This window comes from Cebus imitator, unplaced genomic scaffold (assembly GCF_001604975.1).
Source record: "Cebus imitator isolate Cc_AM_T3 unplaced genomic scaffold, Cebus_imitator-1.0 Scaffold1, whole genome shotgun sequence".
Classification (NCBI taxonomy): Eukaryota; Metazoa; Chordata; class Mammalia; order Primates; family Cebidae; genus Cebus; species Cebus imitator.
The window spans coordinates 13,212,918-13,231,970 of NW_016107316.1; positions in this window are offsets into that span (position 1 = coordinate 13,212,918).

Genomic DNA, 19,053 nt, shown 5'->3' on the forward strand with positions numbered 1-19,053 from the left:
ATCCTGAAGAGTGTTTTCCAGCTTGGATTCATTCTCTCTGTCACATTCAGCTACACCTATCAAATGTAGATAGGTCTTTTCACGTAATCTCATATTTCTTGGAGGCTTCGTTTATTTCTTTTCACTCTTTTTTTCTCTAATCTTGCTTTCTCATTTTATTTCATTGAGTTGATCTTCAATCTCTGATATCCTTTCTTATGCTTGGTTGATTTGGCTATTGAAACTTGTGTATGCTTTGTGAAGTTCTCCTGTTGTGTTTTTCAGCTCCATCAATTCATTTATATTCTCTAAGCTGTTAATTCTTGTTAGCATTTTGTCAAACCTTTTTCAAGGCTCTTAGCTTCTTTGCATTGGGTTAGAAGATGTTCCTTTAGCTCAGAGAAGTTTGTTACTACCCACCTTCTGAAGCCTGTTTCTGTCAATTCATCAGACTGATTCTCCATCCAGCCTTGTTCCCTTGCTGGGGAGGAGTTGTGATCCCTTGGAGGAACAGAGGCTTTCTAGTTTTTGGTGTTTCATCGTTTTTGCACTGGTTTCTTCCCATCTTTGTGGATTTATCTACCTGTGGTTTTTGTAGTTGGTGAGTTTACAATGGGGTCTCTGAATGGATTTCCTTTTTGGTAATGATGAAGTTATTTCTTTGTATTTTTCAATTTTCCTTCTAACAGTGAGGCCCCTCTTCTTAGGACTGCTGGAGGTCCACTCCAGACCCTGCTTGCTTGGGGATCACGTGCAGCAGCTGCAGAACAGTAAGAGTTGCTGCCAGTTTCTTTTTCTGTTATCTTTGTCCCAGAAGGATATTCTCCAGATGTCAGCCAGCACTCTCCTATATGAGGTGTCTCTTTGGATATACAGGAGTCAGGGAGATGCTTGAGGAGACAGTCTGTCCCTTATAGGAGCTCAAGTCCTGAGCTGTGAGTATCGTTGTTCTGTTCAGAGCTGTTTGGCAGGTGTGTGTAAGTCTGCTGCAACAGAACTCATAACCACCTGTTTTTCCATGGTGTTCTGTCTTGGTAAGGTGGGGCTTGCTTTATAAGTTCCTGATCTGCTGGTGCCTTTTTTCAGAGATGCCCTCCCCAGCAAGGAGGTAGCCTAGTCACAGTCTCCCAGCAGAGGTGTTGCTGAGCTGCAGTGGGCCCTGCCCAGCTGCTGTGTGAACTTCCTTGCAGTTTTGTTTATAGAGGTACAGTTAGAACTGTCTTGGTAGTGGCCAATGCTCTTCCTCCCCATGGAGCTGGACATCCCGGGTTCAGCTGTGCTTGCTGTGAAACTCTCAATCCAGAGCATTTCAGATTGCTGGTTTTTGTGGGGTTAGGACCCACCAAGCCAGATCACCTGGTTCCCTGTTTCAGCCCCATTTTGTTCAGTTGAATGGGTGACTCTGTCTTCCAGGCGTTTCAGGCACCAGTTGAAATGGCAGCCCAGATTTGTGTGAATTTTTGTGCAGAGACCCATTGCACCAGCTGAAACAGCTGTGCTGGAGACTCGGGGTGCTTTTCCACCTGGGAATCCCCGGACTGTGGGCAGTAAAAATTCGTTTGGAAACGCGGTGATCATTCACCCTCTACATTCATGCTGGGAACTACACTCCAGAGCTGTTCCTATTTGGCCATCCTGGTGGTTTCTTTTTATATTTTGAGCACAAAGCATTTTTTAAATCACCTTTTTAAGTTCCACATACATGTGCAGGATGTACAGGTTTGTTACATAAGTATGTGTCATGGTAGTTTGATTCACAGATCAACCCATCACCCAGGTATTAAACCAAAACCTAAATAGCTGTTCTTCCTGATACTCTCTAAGAACTAGAGCTCGGCTCACTAATCCAAGTTAGATTGGGCTGTGTAGTGGATGCTGAAGCATGGCTTCTCAGATTCCACCTCTTTAGGGCCTAGGTATCCATTTCTCAAGAGTGTTGCTCTCTGATTGCTCACAGATGAATATTTCCTAGGAATTGTCCTTGGCCTAAAGTAGTTGCCTTGTTCAAAGTTAGTCTCTCTCTCTAGGAGCAATATAAATTCAATGACTGCTCCATGGGGAGGTGTGAAGTCCTAGCCCCCTTGCCTCCACTGAGTACACCTGTAAAGGGCAATTCTAGCTACAGAGCTCTCTGTGGGATTGGCTAGTGTCCCTGTTGCAATGCATCACCATTCACCATTGCCCTGTGCCTAATCTTACTTTCCTCCCTTGGTGATAGTTGTTTTTCCTGAGAGCACTCTCCAATATACCACCTGTACACAAATCTCCATCTTGGAATCTGTTTTCTGGGAAACCTAATCTCCCTACCACGGCTTGTGTGTTTCAAGGTTCAAAGAGCGGTACACATAATCAATTCTGTAGAAATATTGAAGAAGAGAGAGTGTACATTTCATATAAGTGAACATCTCTTTATTTCCCAATCTTGCAAAATGCTTGTTGCATGGTCAGTCCAATATATTTTTGCTAGATGAATGGCTTGTGTGCTCAAAAAAATTGGCTAGATGTTGACAGGCAGGAGGGAAAATAAGTCTAAAATGATTGACTTGGGTAGCAGAAAGAATATTGTATCAGTCTCAAAAATAAGGAATTGAACCAAGGGAGGAAATGTGAACTGATTGTTCCTGGTGGTGTTGAGTCTCAGGATATTTAGTGGACTGGAATTTGTGGAACTGAATTAAGTGTGAGTTCAGTGTTCATTGTATCCTTGTGATATCTGACTCTCACAGTCTCTGAAGGATTATAGAAAAAGTCACATATTGGTTCCATTATTTGTACTTTGAGGTACTGTAAAACTTTCTCTCTGAGGCAGTCCTAAGGAATTTTCAAGGCAACTTATCAAATATACGTGTATTTGAAAATACCAAAAAAAGTATATGTGTTTATATATACAAACTTCCTAGAGCACAATTAGTAGTTAAGATGTGCTAACCCTTTGATATAATTCTACATTTAGAAATCTATTCTAAGAAATTCAGATATATGAAGATATTTAGTCCACACTTATGGACTAAATCTCAAATTGATTATTAAAACGTACTTAATGATAGCAAACAACTTATAACAATATAAATGCATTAGATAATTTAGATTATTTTTATTGATAATTTAACAATATCAATACCATAGATAAGATTATTTATCTTAGAGAACATAAGTTAAATTATTTTACTTCACTCAAATGCAATGTTATATGTCCTTTGAATCAATGCTAGGTGAATATTTATCAATTTGGAAGGATGGTCACATATATTTTTAAAAGATATAAAGCACTATCTGTAGTATAATATTCTTTTTTGCTTACAAAATAAACATGTATATGATACATATGTGAGTATGTATGTATGTGTATATATGTACACATACATATATCTGTGTGTCTGTCTCTCCCTATATATATATAACTTTTAAGGACTGAGAGGAAATACACCAAAGTGTACTAGTGGTTGTTGAGTAGTGAAATTACAAGAATTTTTTAAATTAAATTTTTCTGCTTTACTATTGTCTTTCTGTCCTGCATCTTACATTTTTAGTTTCCTCTCTATCCAGATTAAGTTCCTTGTTCTGTTCCTTTAGCTATTTTCTTGCCAATATGCTAAACTAACTTGTGATGATCATATATGCCTGGCCAAATCTCAACTGTGATTGAATCTAACTGTAGAAATTTGTACAGTTCTATGTCCATGTCTGGGCTGCTGATAACAACTCAGCAAATTGCACCTAGGTCAACTGGAAATGCTAAAAATGGAGGGTCCCACTCATGCGCAAGATATAGTCATAACTGCTTGTTTACCCATTCAGTTCTCACTCTCATTGCCCCCAGCAACCATTCCAAACTTCCTCTATTGTCTTTAAATTTCTAACCACCCTGACCTCCACATTGTTACCTCTCTCAATCTTTCAGTAGTCAACCTGAGCTTCAGATTTATCTAGAAAATAGAACTAATTGGGCGGGAAACTTCTCATTCTAAAAATGAGCCAAATCTATATGTCTGCCTGTTTCTATTCCCTCTTTCTTTTCAGTTTCATTCATTACAATGGAAGTCCAATTATTCCAGCTCCTTGGATCTATTCCTTCACATGTGATCAAGGTCAGGAGACAACATGCTGTCCCCTTTTAATCTCAATACCTGTATATCCTTCTCTAGTAGTTCTTTACCACCCCTTTTCTTGACTTAATTTTATCGTCCTGTTCACATTTTAAAAATATTTTTGTTATAGGAAATACCTTAGATTTATATAAGGGCAAGTATGTAATTTTCTTGTGGGTAAAAAAAAAAAAGCAACATATGACAACATTCATGTACAAATTAACTTATTTGAACATGCTGCCATGTTTGCTTCCAGTTACTAAAAATACAAAAAAAAAAAACCCAAAATATTAGGAATCCTTTTTTTTCTAATTTTCTAATTTCCTCCTTCCCTCTCTTCACCTGCTGCCACCAGAGAAAACTATTATGCTGAAGTTTGTGTGCATTATTCCTGCTTACATTTTTTATACTTCTAGGATACATAGTCAATCCATTAAAAGCTATATGGTATTTATGGTTTTTAAATTAACTCTTAATTAAAACGAATTAAGAGTGGCAGTAATGTATGCATCATTCTACTAGCTGTTTATTTTCTTACTCTTCATTATTTCTGGAATCTATCTAATTTATACACGTAGATCTTGTTCATTAATTTTAATTGTTCCACAGTATTTCATGGTATGCATATACTGTAATTTATTGATCCGTTTCCGCACTTATGGGCATTTAAGTTTGTTAGAATGTTCAGCTATTAAAAACAATGATGCAGTCAGTAATATTGAACGTGTGTCCCTGTCAAAATGAGCACAAGTTTCTCCTTTAAGGAATAGATTTTGCTTATTCACAGATAAAATTACAAAAAATGTGGGATTTTTTCTGCATACATCTGTTATTTTTCTGTTATTTGTATTCTCTGTTTATCTTTTTTTAAAATTTTCCCCCCTGCTCTGCTTCCAGTTTCCCTGATAGGCTTTCTTAATTCATTTTTCTTCACCAGCTTGATTTGCAAGTTATGCATGCTATTTCTATTGTTTAATGACTATTTGTATATTTTAATAAAGTTATTTAGTTTATATCAAACATGAGTCCTTGGCTATTTCCTATCTCTCTTCCCTCCCACAAAATAAGAGAGAGTTTTAAGCATAACTTAACTTCTGTCCAAAAATTCCACCTCACCCAGTTCTTTTGTTTGACTGGTTTAATGAGTCTGTGACTCTCATCTGTATAAACTTGCATGGATCATGCTTAAATAAAGTTACTCTCTATTTTACTTTACTCTCTAGTAACTTTACTCTTAAGTAAAGTTACTCTCTATTTTACAGTATGCAAGATGAACATCTTCCATGTTAAAGTTAGGACATGGAAACTGAACTATCCCATTGGTAAAAACAGTCTGGCTGCATTTTTTTTTTTTTTTTTTAATGTCTAACTGCTGACAGTTTTTCAGCCTTATCCCTTCTTGTTCCTTTCTGCCCCATACCTGGGTAAGCTGATTAAAATAAATAAATAAATAAATAAATAAATAAATAAATAAAATCCCTGGCACTCCCTCCTTTGTCTCCAGAGGGAGGTTCAAATCACATAATCCCTTTTCCTTGTATGGAAACCTTTACCCAAGACCAACCACCTAACCACAATAAAACACTTGAGCCTAAGGATGGGGTGTTTTCTTGCTCTCAAGTCATTTTCAGATCTGTTTGAGGGTTTCCTGCTGTCACTAGAAAGGCTTTTTGTGTGAATATTAACTCTTTCCATGTCCTCTTATTGCAAGTGTAGCATCAACAGTCTCAATCCAAAGCAAATTTGGGATGGAGGTCCATCCTGCTTCTCTAGAGTGGTTACAACATCATACAAATCCAACTGAGCCACACCAAATTTTCCTTCCCAATTATTTCCTAGAAATTACACCAAAAATTCTCACATCACCTCATCTTCCGGTTTTAGGTCAGAGCTAGAGACAGTCTGCATATTCTAAGACAAACACTGGTGATAGATAAAACAACACTGTTCAAAGATCATAACAAAAATAAAGTGCAGGATTTATTATAAATATAAAAATAATGGAAAAATAACATGAGGTTTCAGAAGTAAAAGGGTACCACTGGTATAGATTACTGTAAATAAAAGACAAGAATATTCTGTAAACCACTATTCATAAAGCTAATTATGTGAAAATATATGAGAAATATGAGAACTTTATGAAATCAAAGCATGACTTTATGAGGAATAAATGGGCTGAAATGAAAGGGGAACGGATTAGGATGAAAGGTTCCAGCTGAGATGATAGTAACAATGATGCAAATGATACCAACAGCACAAATGATGCTACAGTGGACTGAATGTTTGTTTCTTCTCAAAATTTATCCATTAGGTTTAAATCCTAATCTCCAATTTAATGGTATTTAAGAGGTGGAGCCTTTGGGGGTGATTTGGGGGGTGATTAGGTTATGAATTGCCTCCCTTACGAATGGGATTAGTGCCTTTATGAAAGTGACCTAAAAGAGCTCTCCAGCACCTTCCAGCATGTAAGGACACAGGGAGAGGATAGTAGTTTGCAACCTGGAAAAGGTCCCTTTCAGAATCTATCATGCTGATACCCTGATTTTTGACCTCCAGCCTCCAGAATTGTGATACATAAATTTCTGTTCTTTATAAGCCACACAGTCTATGATACTTTTTAGCAGTTCAACTAAGGCAGATACTAAGAATGGTGCTATTTAGTTTGATTACTATGAGCAGTTCAAGATGATGCAATAAATAACCCCCTCCTTCTCCATTCAAGCTTGAGTTCATTGTTAAAATATATGAGCGTGTGTGGTGTGTATTAATACAAATAGGAGGCCAAAATACTGTGTTTCTTACAGATAAAACTGGTAATGGAAGGTGTAGCTTTCCTTTAGAGGCAAGGATGTACTAATACTAACAGTGAATCTCAAAATTAGACAGACTTCCCTAGTCAATGGTGCAGGCCCAGGGAGACCTGGAAACACTGACATTACTGCAAGCAATTAACCCACTTATGGCCAGTTTTTCATTATTGGAATGCTAAGCATGTGGGAGTTATTTATACCTTACTGCTCAAGGTCATCACCAAGGTTTGCTTTTTCACTCGTGAAAATTCAAAAAATTGCAACTTCAGGCATAAATGGATTAAGGGGGTGGTAGTTCCAAACAGGCAATTTCCACAAGGAAGAGAGAGATGACCATGCCAAAATCATACCTAACTCATAAGCAAGGTGAATGTCTCCTCCTCACAGAAGATAGGAGTGACTGAAGGCCTGGAAAGAGGCCAGGCTTACAAGTACTGGTGATCCTCCATAGGAAAGTAAATCTTAGTAACACTCTTTTTCCCAGTTACCCCCATCATGCCCACAGGTGATCAGAGGTGTAACCATTCTTCTTAAAGGAAGAGGTCAACAGTTGGGAAAATCATATTCACACTTCATGAGACCACGCATCCAATAATAAACATGGTTCTTTGGGTATTTTCCTTGGTTTATCAGTGGGAAATAAGAAATTTTGTCCCTTTAAGGCACTAAAATGCTTCTGAAAAATACACCAATTGATTAACTCAAAGTCTATTCTGCACACAAAGCTTAATTTCTATAATTTTTCTAGCCAAACTAGACATCACTAGGTTTTTCAATATAGCGTATCAGAGGTTCTGCAGAATAATAAACACAGAAATTACACAGAGAGGTTTAAAATTTGAATATATATTCTTTTCAATATTAAATTCTGAGCAAGAAATTGAATTTCAAATATGAAACCCCCTTGCAGTTTACAACTCGAATTAAAGATAGAAATAGATATATTTTTAATTTTCCTATTGAGAAACAAATCCAAAGAAATTTAAATCTGAAATGTATCCTAGAGAAAGGGTATGGTAGAGTGAAGAAGAACGTGGGCTTTTGGGTCAAAATACCTGTGTTTTATTATCTGTTCTATCACTTAATTAGTGTAAATTATGAGATGTTAAATGCTTCTCTGCTTTGCTTTTCTCAATAAAATGAGGAAATTTTTATTCTTGATATTAGTATGAGGATTAAATGAATGAATACAAATTATATTGATAGTACAGTGTCTGATATTGATACTATGTATTGATTATTAATATTATAGTATTCTAAATGTAACATGCTGCTCAATTTAAGCTAGAATAATTCTTGTGTACTAGATAGAGCCTAGATTCTTTCAGGTTTGTAGTAGTTCAATTCCATTCTCCTATGTGCTTCATTATTTTTTTAATTGTGGTAGATAAAAACATAATATAATATTGATCTCAAATAACAGAATTATGATAACAAGCTAATTCCTGCCTCCTAGAACAATTATCTCAATGTAAAATATTTTTTCTAGGACACATTTGGGTAAACCATTTGTGTTTTTAATCAAATACAGCCTGCCTCCCTTTCGCCCTTGGTGTCCCACTGTTTCCTACCATCTAGTAAAATAGTTGATTTCAGTTGCCTGTATCTCATAGGGAAACTAAGCAGACACTTTTTAACAAGAGGCTACTTTTGGCTAATGCTGGTCACTTGTTACCAATTCTACCAATGCTTGCACAAGTAACTAGATCTGCCACTTGAAGATATTTCCAGAGAACTTCAATATCACCATCTTCTCACTATTACTTTCTCATATATTTTAAATGCCTTAATTCCTGAGATCCTTATATATCCATCAAATTTTAGCTCATCTATGTCCTGCAGTAAACTCAATTGGAAAAAATGTCTCGATATAAACTGATTTTGGCATTATGCATTTACCATATTCTCCTAACGTCTCCTTTCTCTGAAAGCAGCATTTCAGATATTGAGACCTTCACAGTAAATTCAGAAATTTGCAATAATAACATTTTGAGTCACCAGGGCTTACTTGATGTGCATTTGTTTTTCAGTTAATATATTCAAAACTTCTTCAATTTTGTTTTCATTTTGGAGTGGAGAATTGAGGGCAGGCTCTATCGAGTGACACAGCATCTGTAGTCCTGTGCCAAACTCTTTCCTCTGACTCTTGCTCTAAATTTCCTTGACCTGAAGACACTTGAGTTATCTCCTGGGGAATCTCCTCACACATACTGTATTAAACCAGACCAGAGCTGACTTGATACGAGCTATTGGGCATGACTTTTGAGTCTCTGGAAAAGTCACAGAAAGTCCAACTAACGATCTTTTCTCTGCCCTGGATGCAGAATGAAATTTGGCAACCAGTCTAGGACTATAAAGCTAGCTCTGATCCTAACAATGTATAGCTAGGACCTCACTAGTTTCAGAGACATATGGAAAGCTCAGTTGTTTCATTGATTAAAAGCAGCAATATTTGTTCCATAAATTCAAGCAAATATGTGCAAATTAACCTGTAATACCAGACCCATTGCATCTATATAGTTTGAGGCCAAGCGTTACCAGGACTGTTAGGCTACATGAGATTGCCTGGACCACTGGAGCCAGAAGTTTGCTTGTTGGCATACTCACAGGCCACCAGTTTTGTCAGCATTTGGCTGGTTCCCATTATCTACCTAGTTCCCTGTGCCTTTCCTGAGCCTGTACATCCTGTTCAAGTTTGTTAAGTTATATGTTGGTTTGCCTAGGAGTGTTCAGTCTTTTGGCTTCCCTGAGCCACATAGAAGAGTTGTCTTGAGACACACATAAAATACACCAACACAAACAATAGCTAGTGAGCCTTAAAAATGGTAAAACTCAATATTTTAAGAAAGTTTACATATTTATGTTGGGCTGAGTTGAAAGCCATCTTGGGTCACACGTGGCCAGCAGGCCATGGATTGGACAAGCTTGGCTTAGAGCCTGGTGCATATAGTTCCACTTTTACAGAAACAAGTATTTGTCCTTAGGTAAAAAGTTGCAGTGACAAACCAAGGTCAAAAATTCCCTCAAATATTGAATGAACAGATAAAATGTTGTATACTTACACACTTGAATAGGATTCGGCCATAAAAAGATGAACACATGATTTATTCTAGAACGTAGATGAATCTAAAGATATCATGCTACGTGAAAGACAGCACAAAAGGCCACATGTTGTATGATTCAATTTGTATTAAATGTCCAAAACAGGAAGCTACATAGGGACAGAAGGTAGATTAGTGGTTACCATGGCTGGGAAGAGGGTGAATGAGGAATGACTGCTAATAGATACAAGGGCTTCTTTCTGGGCTGATGAAGTTGTTTTAGAATTAGATAGTGGTAAGGATTGCATGACTTTCTGAATATACAAAAAGCATTGAATTGAATAAATTTAATGGTATGTGAATTCCATCAATGAAAAGAAAGACTTAAAACTACATAACACTGCTGAAAACCTTCTAAATTGATGAGCCACATGAAAAACAAGTTTACAAGTTTACAGAAGCTTTTCCATCAAACATCTGGCATTCTCCATGGGTTAAGCCATTCCCCAGCATGTCAGCAAGGCATAAAGCATCAATGATTAGCCAAGCTCAGAGAAATTCTCCCTACTATGAGTTAGGTGTATCCAAAGAACAATATAGCAAGGCATGCTATATGAGGTATCATCTTTACTCATTGTTATTCAAATGTCAGCAAGAACCACAAACAACACAATAAAGACAACAAATCTTTGAACATGGAATAGAAAGTAGGGTTATGTTCCCATAAAATACATCATTTCTTCTCATTTTGAAACTCCTAGTTTATTCTTTGAAGCATTAAACTCAGAGCTTAGAAGCATTTACAGAATTTACTCTTGAAGTATTAAATATACACAGCTATCATGAAAAATAAAGGAAAATTCCCATGTGGCCATTGCCTAGTATAGCAACTCCCCAGCAGACAGCCATGCACATCAGCTGTGCCATAAGCCTCAAACTCCAAACATAATTTTCATTGCTCAGAATCCATTCTGAATTCTGTTCTTTAAGATTCCCAGCCTAATGAACCAGATACTGGAAGTTTAAGGTGATCTGACAAACACACTGCTCTTTTCCACCTGAGTTTGAACCAAGAAAAAGGTAATGGAAAAAAACAGTAAGTAACCCATAGTAACACATTTATTTAAAATGTAAAGCTTGACCAAGAGGAATCAAGAAAACATGTCTGTCACTTCAAGTAGGCAAGGAAATTCCCTAAAGGAAGAGAGAAAAGGGGATGAGAATTTATCCCTAACCAATCATTCAGGCAACTGGAAGGGAGTAAAAAAGTTGGAGAGGAGAGGGGTGGAAGTATTTCTCTATTGGATGCCTGTTTAAATGGAAGAAAACATCAGCAGTGGGGTTGCATGTCATTTCCTGTAACATAACATGCTTAATGTCAAGTGCTTTTTACATTTTGTTCAATTTAATCCTGACAACAAACCTATGAGTTAGGCACATTTATTGTGTACATTTTACATATGAGATAACTGAAGCTCAGCTAGAGCAAATTGTTTGCAAGGGGTCAGACAGAACAGCTGTTTTCCACCACTAAAGTGGTCTCTCTCCAGAAAAAATTAAAAAATAAAAAAACACTAAACAGATCCTGGGGGAAAAGAAAGGAGTAAAATTAAATCCTCATAAGAAAGAATAAAGTACAGAGCTTCCAATGGAAAACATTAAATCAGTGTTGTATAGGTAAAAATCGTAATGAAGAAAAAGGTCACAGGAATGAATATGGAGAGAGAAAAGAACCGACAGAAGAACAAAGAGCAGAAAGCTGGTATGTGAATAATAGGGGTCTCCAGAGAGGAAAGCAGAACAAATGAAGCTGAAACAAAAAAAAAAAAATGCAAAAGACAAATGAAACAAAAAGCTGGAAAAAAAAAAAAAAAAATAAAATTGGTAGAATAATAACAAGATTAGCTGAAAAAAAAAAAAAAAAAAACCACAGCAGAACATTTTCCTATGCCGTAAAAAAAACTTGCAGTTTTCAGATAAAGTCTTGTCATGTTTTGAAGCAAAAATACATTCAATAACATTTATCGAGCACTTACTATATATCTAGAAAGTTACTATATATATTGTTTAGTGCTTTGACAAGAAAGAGATAGCAAAACATAGTCCTTTCCCTCAAGGGGCTAAAAGTCTATTGGAGGAAAACACAAAAATATGATTATCTAAAATATGGCAAAGTCAGTGATGATGATGATGCTGCAGGTTTGTTGTAGCACCAAAGCATGGCAAATTATTGGTTAGGGGGCTTAATGTGTCTATGGGGGCAGGCATCCAAGACAATATGAGATGTAAATCATGAATTATGTCCAAGCACTAGACGTAGGGAGATGGAAAGCATACCTATTCAAGACAGCAGGACAATATGGAGAAACATATAATAATAATAAAGTAACATTCTATGGGGAAATATACAGTTCGTTGTTTCTGAATCAAAGAAATCCAAGGTAGGAGTTAAGCAGCTCAGAGCCAGAAAAGTGAGCAAGAGTGAATTTCAAAGGCTGTGTGCCATGTTGTGAGGTAGAAACTTCATTGTGAGGTAACAGGACATCATTGGAGAGTAACAATCATGTAGAGTAAGGAAAAGTTTCATATTATGTGAAGCACTGTCTGCTTCTCAGAGAGTGTGCTAGAGAAAAGGAGACTAGTTGAAAGACTAGTTGAAGTCCAGGAAATAACAAAGACTCAGGATAGGAGAAGGAAGTAGTTACAGCAGCAAACAGGATGGATGTGAGAAATGCTCAGGTGTGAAAATAGAATTAAGTAATTCACTGAATATGCTGATGGGTAAGATAAGGGTAAGAAGGGCTCAGCCATGCCTTCTGTATTTGTAGTTTGGTGACTGTATTGTGAGGATGGAACATAATGAATAGAGAAATAAAATGTTGCACATTACATTTATAATCCTTCCTAAGGGAGATGCAAAGTTGTTTTATTAATTTTGATAATTATGTAAATATAGGTTTGACTGCCTTTTAAAAAATCTGAAACTAGTCACTAGAAGAATTATGTTTGTCTGCATTCCAAAATCCCCTAGAAAGTTATTTTTTAAAAATAGCCCAGATGAAAGAGCAAAGTGGCAAAAACAAAACAGAACAAACACACCCAGAAGGCGTGAAACAGGATACAGAACTTAATATAGGCAGAGTTTTGAAAATGAGTGTACTTTAAACATTCATTTTTTAAAAAAACGCTCTCAAATTGGGTTAACAAAATATGACTTCCTGGATATTATGGCAGCAGCCTGGTCATGCCTGACTTACCTTTCATCGTTTTCAGTTAAACACTCCAAAGTGTCCAGCCTGAGATAAAAGCTGACAGCAACACAGCTGGTTGATGAAAAGAGAAGACCATATTCAAATTCCAGTAGTAAGCTTCCTGGCAGGACGTTTGATGAGATGTTCCCAAAAGCACAAACCTGACCAGAGAATAGTCTTCTCTCTGGAAAGAAACTGGTTGTGAAAGTCACCTCCCACCTTCCACTACCTGTCTGTCTCCCACTTCTGCATCCTGGACACCTTTCAAAATACTCTATCTCAGTGAAGGGCACAATGACCTAACCAGTTTTTTTACCCAGTTCCTAACACCTTCTGTATTAGCCTGTTCTCATGCTGCTAATGAAGACATACCTGACACTGGGTAATTTATAAAGGAAAGAGTTTTAACTGACTCACAGTTTAGCATGATTGTGGAGGCCTCAGGAAACTTAAAATTATGGGGGAAGGGGAAGCAAACATGTCCTTCTTAACATGATGGCAGGAGAAGTGTGTGTGTGTGCAGGAGAACTGCCCTTTATAAAACCATCAGGTCTCATGAGACTTAATCACTATCATGAGAACAGCACAGGAAAACCCCACCGCCATGATTCCCTTACTTCCCACCAGGTCCCTCCCACAACATGGGATTATGGGAGCTACACTTCACGATGAGATTTGGGTGAGGACACAGCCAAACAAGATCACCTTCCCTTTCCTCATGCCCACCATCCAATCTGTCAGCAGTTGGTTCGCGGTTTGTGAGCAGCTGATGATTTCATTTCCAAACTCTCTTTTACATTTGATTGCTTTTTTCTCTACCACCATCACCATAGTCAAAGCTACTTTCACTCCTTAGCTTCTTAAGCAATCCTCTGCAATCTATTTCATGCTCTTTCATTTATAAAGGTTTTCTTGAGTGCCAGAACTACATTACATGTGCATGTCACTCTTTTTGGCACAATACAGGCCAAAGTGCTGAACAAGACAAGATCTCTGGCATAAAAGAGACTGCCTTTTAGTTAAAGAGATTAACAACTAGCAAGGGATTGCATAATTTGACACCAGGATGCTACTTGCTATGGGGAAAGCCAAGCAGGATAAAGGCTGGGTCCTTTGTGAAGAAACGATCTTGGAGAAAGTATAGTAGAGAGACCATGGCTGAAGTCTTGGAAGAATATTGGTGGCATAGATGGAGGATTTAATAGATAGGGTAAAAAAAAAGGATCAGCTCAGAATATATTTTTAGAGACAAGCCATGGAATTTGAATTAGATGTGGAATGTGAGGGAAAGAGGACATCTTACTGAATGAAAGAAAGGTGGTACTAAATTGGTGGAGCTATTTATTTGAAGTGTGGGACCTGGGGAAGAAGAAGTTTGCTGCACAAGTGGAAATAATTCAATGGTATTTTTGAACTTTTTTTTTATAATAGATACTAATTTTATAATTTGTACATATCAACTTTCACAGAAAAAGGCTTTTAAAATGTCTTAATCCATTTTATGCTTTATTAAGTGGAGTCTAATGAAGAAATTGAGTATTTCTTTTCTGCCTGATGCTCTTGTAAGTCATTATCATCATTATTCTGAATATCAGTTGTCACTGTTCAGGCCTCTGATGTAAGACATGCAAGATGAAGGAGACTCTAGACAAACGAAAGAACCATAGTACTTGGCTTCAAATTGTTCAAATAAAACAATATGTATACAGTGCACTGTGCTGGCTATCAGTAAATTTTGTGTAATTTTAGTGGTTTTTTTCTGCTTTTTTGCTACTTTGAACTTCCCAGGACTCCCAATAATACCAAAATCTATGGGTGCTCAAGTCGCTTGTATAAAATGGTGTAGTATTTGCGTAAACCTATGCCATCACCTTGTATATTCTAAGTCATCTCAAGATTGCTTAAAACGCCTAATACAATTTAAATGCTAGGTAAATAGTTGTTATACTGCATTGTTTCAGGAGTAATGACAAGAAAAAATGTCTGTACATGTTCAGTGCAGATACAACCATCCATATTTCTTTGGAATATTTTCAATTCACAATCAGCTGACTCCAAATAGATGTGGAACCCATGGATACTGATTGACCATTATAGTGTAATAACGTTTTGTGCTTATTCAGCTGTAATATGTCAATACATTTTTCACTGTTTAAGATTCAGGAACTAATTAAATATTCAGAATCAAGAGTTGAAAGTGCTTCCTGAGATTCTCCTAAAGATACCTATGTCAGGAAGTTCAGATTTTCACATTTCACTGTTTATTGCGATGGAGATTTTCCCTATGCCTTTAACTATGTCTATTATGTCTTCTTCTTAAGTTTCTCTAAATACCTATATCTACACACATACACATCTTTTCAATGAGCTCACATGATATGCACTATTATAAAACTTGGATTTTTCACTTGATAATGTGTCTGGGATTTACTTCCACATTGAAACATACAGTTATCCTTACTTATTAAATAAAAAATTAAAATAAAACAAAATCTGCCTTATATTTCACAGAATGGTTTAAACATCATTTATGCAATCATTTCTCCATTGATTTATAGTTCTGTTTCCTATTATTTGCTAGTACAAGTAGCGCTGCAAAAAATGTTCTTAACTATATAATATTTCTACACGTGTGAGTACTGCTTTTTGTTAGTTTCCTAAGAGTGTTAGATCAAAAGCCATACACACTTTCAATTATTACAGATACAAACAAGTTGCCCTTCTTAAAGAATTACTGATATAAAGTCTTATCAATAGTACATAAAAATGTTCATTTCTTCAAAGCTAGTCAGTACTTGATCATCATAGGTTAGTTTTGGGGGGTTTATTTGTTTGGTTTTAGAGCATATGTAAAGAAAAAAGCAGAAACCTAGGTTCTCATAAACCCCGACAGGGTCTTCAAACTAGCTGTTTGACATAGGCAGAGATTTTTCTCCTTAAATAAAGTACTTTACAAATATAGTTTTGAAACTCTCCTTCTAACCAGATTGCTTTTTATATTGCCTTTTCAACTCAATAGTTATTTAAAAGACAGTGTAAAACTTCACAAGTTAATAGATTCTATGGTAGTCTAATTTATATTTAATTTCTGTTTTTTTTGGCTGCCTGCACTTGAAGAATATGGTTATAATTTATTGAGCTCTTTTTTTAAGTCATCATATGTGAGAATATGTTTCATGGGCATTTGAAGGAATGTTTATTTTCCATTTGTAGGGTATGGTGCTTTATTTTTTGTGGTAAGACTTTCTATTTGCAATGCTGTTGCTTTATTCTTGATACCCTTATTTCCTTTTATTTATCTATTTGTTTTGTCCAATACAGGGAGATGGCATTAAATTATCTAGTAATGATTGTGGATTTCTCATTCTCTTTTTGTGTTTTTTTTAGGAGATTGTTTTAAATATTTCAAACCTATAATAGCAATTTTAAAATATCTTAAAACATTACAGCTTTTTGGGTGAATCAGTTGGTAGGTTTTATTTTGTCTAGTTCACAACCCTCTATTCCTTCGCATTCTATTTAATCTTATTTTAACTCTATCATATCTTTTCCTCCCTTATCTTTTGCTTGGCATATCTTTCTCTAAACCTTCATTTTCAAGACGTTGAAATATCTACATATGATCTTTAAAAAAAAATCTTGCTTGGCCTTTAAATCAGAGGATTTGTGTCTTTCTTCAGTTATATTTTGATGCTTTCTTATTCTACATTCTGTTCTCTTGAGCTGGAGTTTCTGAATCTCTCCTTCATGTCTCTTAAATTTCAATCTCAGACTTTCTACCTACGTTTCTTTGTATGCATAATTGGAGAATTGAGGAGAATCCCTTGGCTATATCTTCTCAGTAACTAATTTTCTTTGTATATATGTACATTCTGCTTCTTAGCCTGAGTGCCATAGCTCTGATTATGGAAGTCATGTATAGTAATACCCCAATGTACACCAATTTGACTGTCAAGAATTATCAAAACTCAGCCAAAGAATATTGCTTTGCATTTGAATTGTGTAGACTTCATGAGTATCTAATTAACATAAAAGGATCTCAGCTTTATAGTTGTTGTGTGTTGTATTTTGTGCTTGACTAAGAATACTGAAATTTTAACCATTTACTGCAGTGGTAATTTCATGCAGAATGATCATTATAATAAAAAACTTTTTCAAAGTGTGATACAATTTGTATTATTTCTATTGATTCATTTTGTATTTTGAAAATTGATTCAGATTTGAAATGAAAGGGTGACTTCATAAACATTGGGAAGAATGTTTTATGCTTGTTTTGTTTTAGAGACAGAGCCCTCCCTCAGTCACCCAGGATGGAGTGCAGTGGCACAATCATAGCTCACTGCAACCTCAAATTTCTTGCCTCAAGTGATCCTCCTGCCTCAGCCTCCTGAGTAGCTGCCACTGTGCTCCATGGGTCAAATGTTTTGTTAGTATTTCTTAGGTATTGTACAGTACCAAGTATCCACAAAAGTGTTTATGGAAAGTAGTAACCAGCTAGATTATACACTAAAAAGAAAAATGTGTTGTTAATTTAGGTAACAATAGCTAATATGAATTATCAAAGCAATTATCTCCACTTTAATGTAATTTGATGCTGTTTTAGTATAAAGGTACATCAAATTGGGAACTCAGAAATACATACTGTTTTTCACCATGGACACAAAAATAATTTCCCAAAGATTTTTAAAATAAAATCTTTATTTTACTCCCCAAATATGGGAAAAGACATCTCTCGTTGTCTTCTCACCATTGCTTTTGTGATTCTTGATCTGACATTGAGTGAGGGATACTTTTGAGATGCCTGGCCTGTCTTCAGTGACTCCAAGGGAGGGAGGAGCTTGCCAGAGGTATCAGATAGTGATCACCCAACTTCTTAGTATGCTGACACGTCTCTGGAAATTAGGACGTTTCAGGGACAATGCCCTTTTCCTGGAGCACCATTTTTCTTGCCTTGGTGAGGATGGAAATCCCTCTGCATCCCTCTGCTGCACGCAGTCCAGAGAAATCCAGTTGAGTTGGCTGTTGAGTTCTCCAAATCATCCCCTACTCAAGTTCTATCTTTTCCTTACCGCCCAGATTCAATTGTTTGGGTTTAAACTTCCTCAGAACTGCCTTTGGCTCTGCAATAGTATTCCTCTATGAGTCTGACTATATTTTCTCTGAGTTTGCTTTTACATAGATCTAATTCTGCTTGTCATCTATCTCTTAAGAAGTCCTGGAACTTTCTGATTTGTTAATAGCACTGGGATAGTGATTTATTTTAGAAATACATTTTCTACCCTTTCATGTGATTTGTGTGTAGTTGGATCAGGGTAGACACAAATGTTTAGAGATCATCTAAGCCAGTCTCTTCCACATAAATATTATTTATAATTTGAAAAATTGCTTTATTGAAAGATGATTTTTTTTTTCAAAAAGTCATAATTACTATTCTCCCCTTCGAAAAAAACAAAGTTAAGTAAAATCTAACTCAGCCACTGCCTGCTCCCAGGAAGGAATCTGGCTCTCTGTGTAGAGCTGATGAATATTTGATATTTATGACAGAAGTTATAAAATGCTTTTTATTAATAACTAATTAATGGCTTCTCTGCCATTGTCATCCTAAGCAAGCAGAGAGCAGTGGGAAACTAACCTGAGTGAATGTGAATAGGAAAGAAGACTTGGAGGTGACAGATTTTATTTTTAGGCTTTCTGTGTGCTTCTCAGCACTGCAGATGTTAGCCATTGCAAGGTGAGCTGCAAAGGGCTTGCTGGGCCCACCTTCCCCAGTTGCATTTAGAACAAAGGCAGCATCAGGAAGTGCTGGCTGCATTCTCAGTGCTGATTGTGCAGAAGGGCCTTATAATGGCATCGACAGTAGCTCAGAAGCACAGGGATTTTTCTT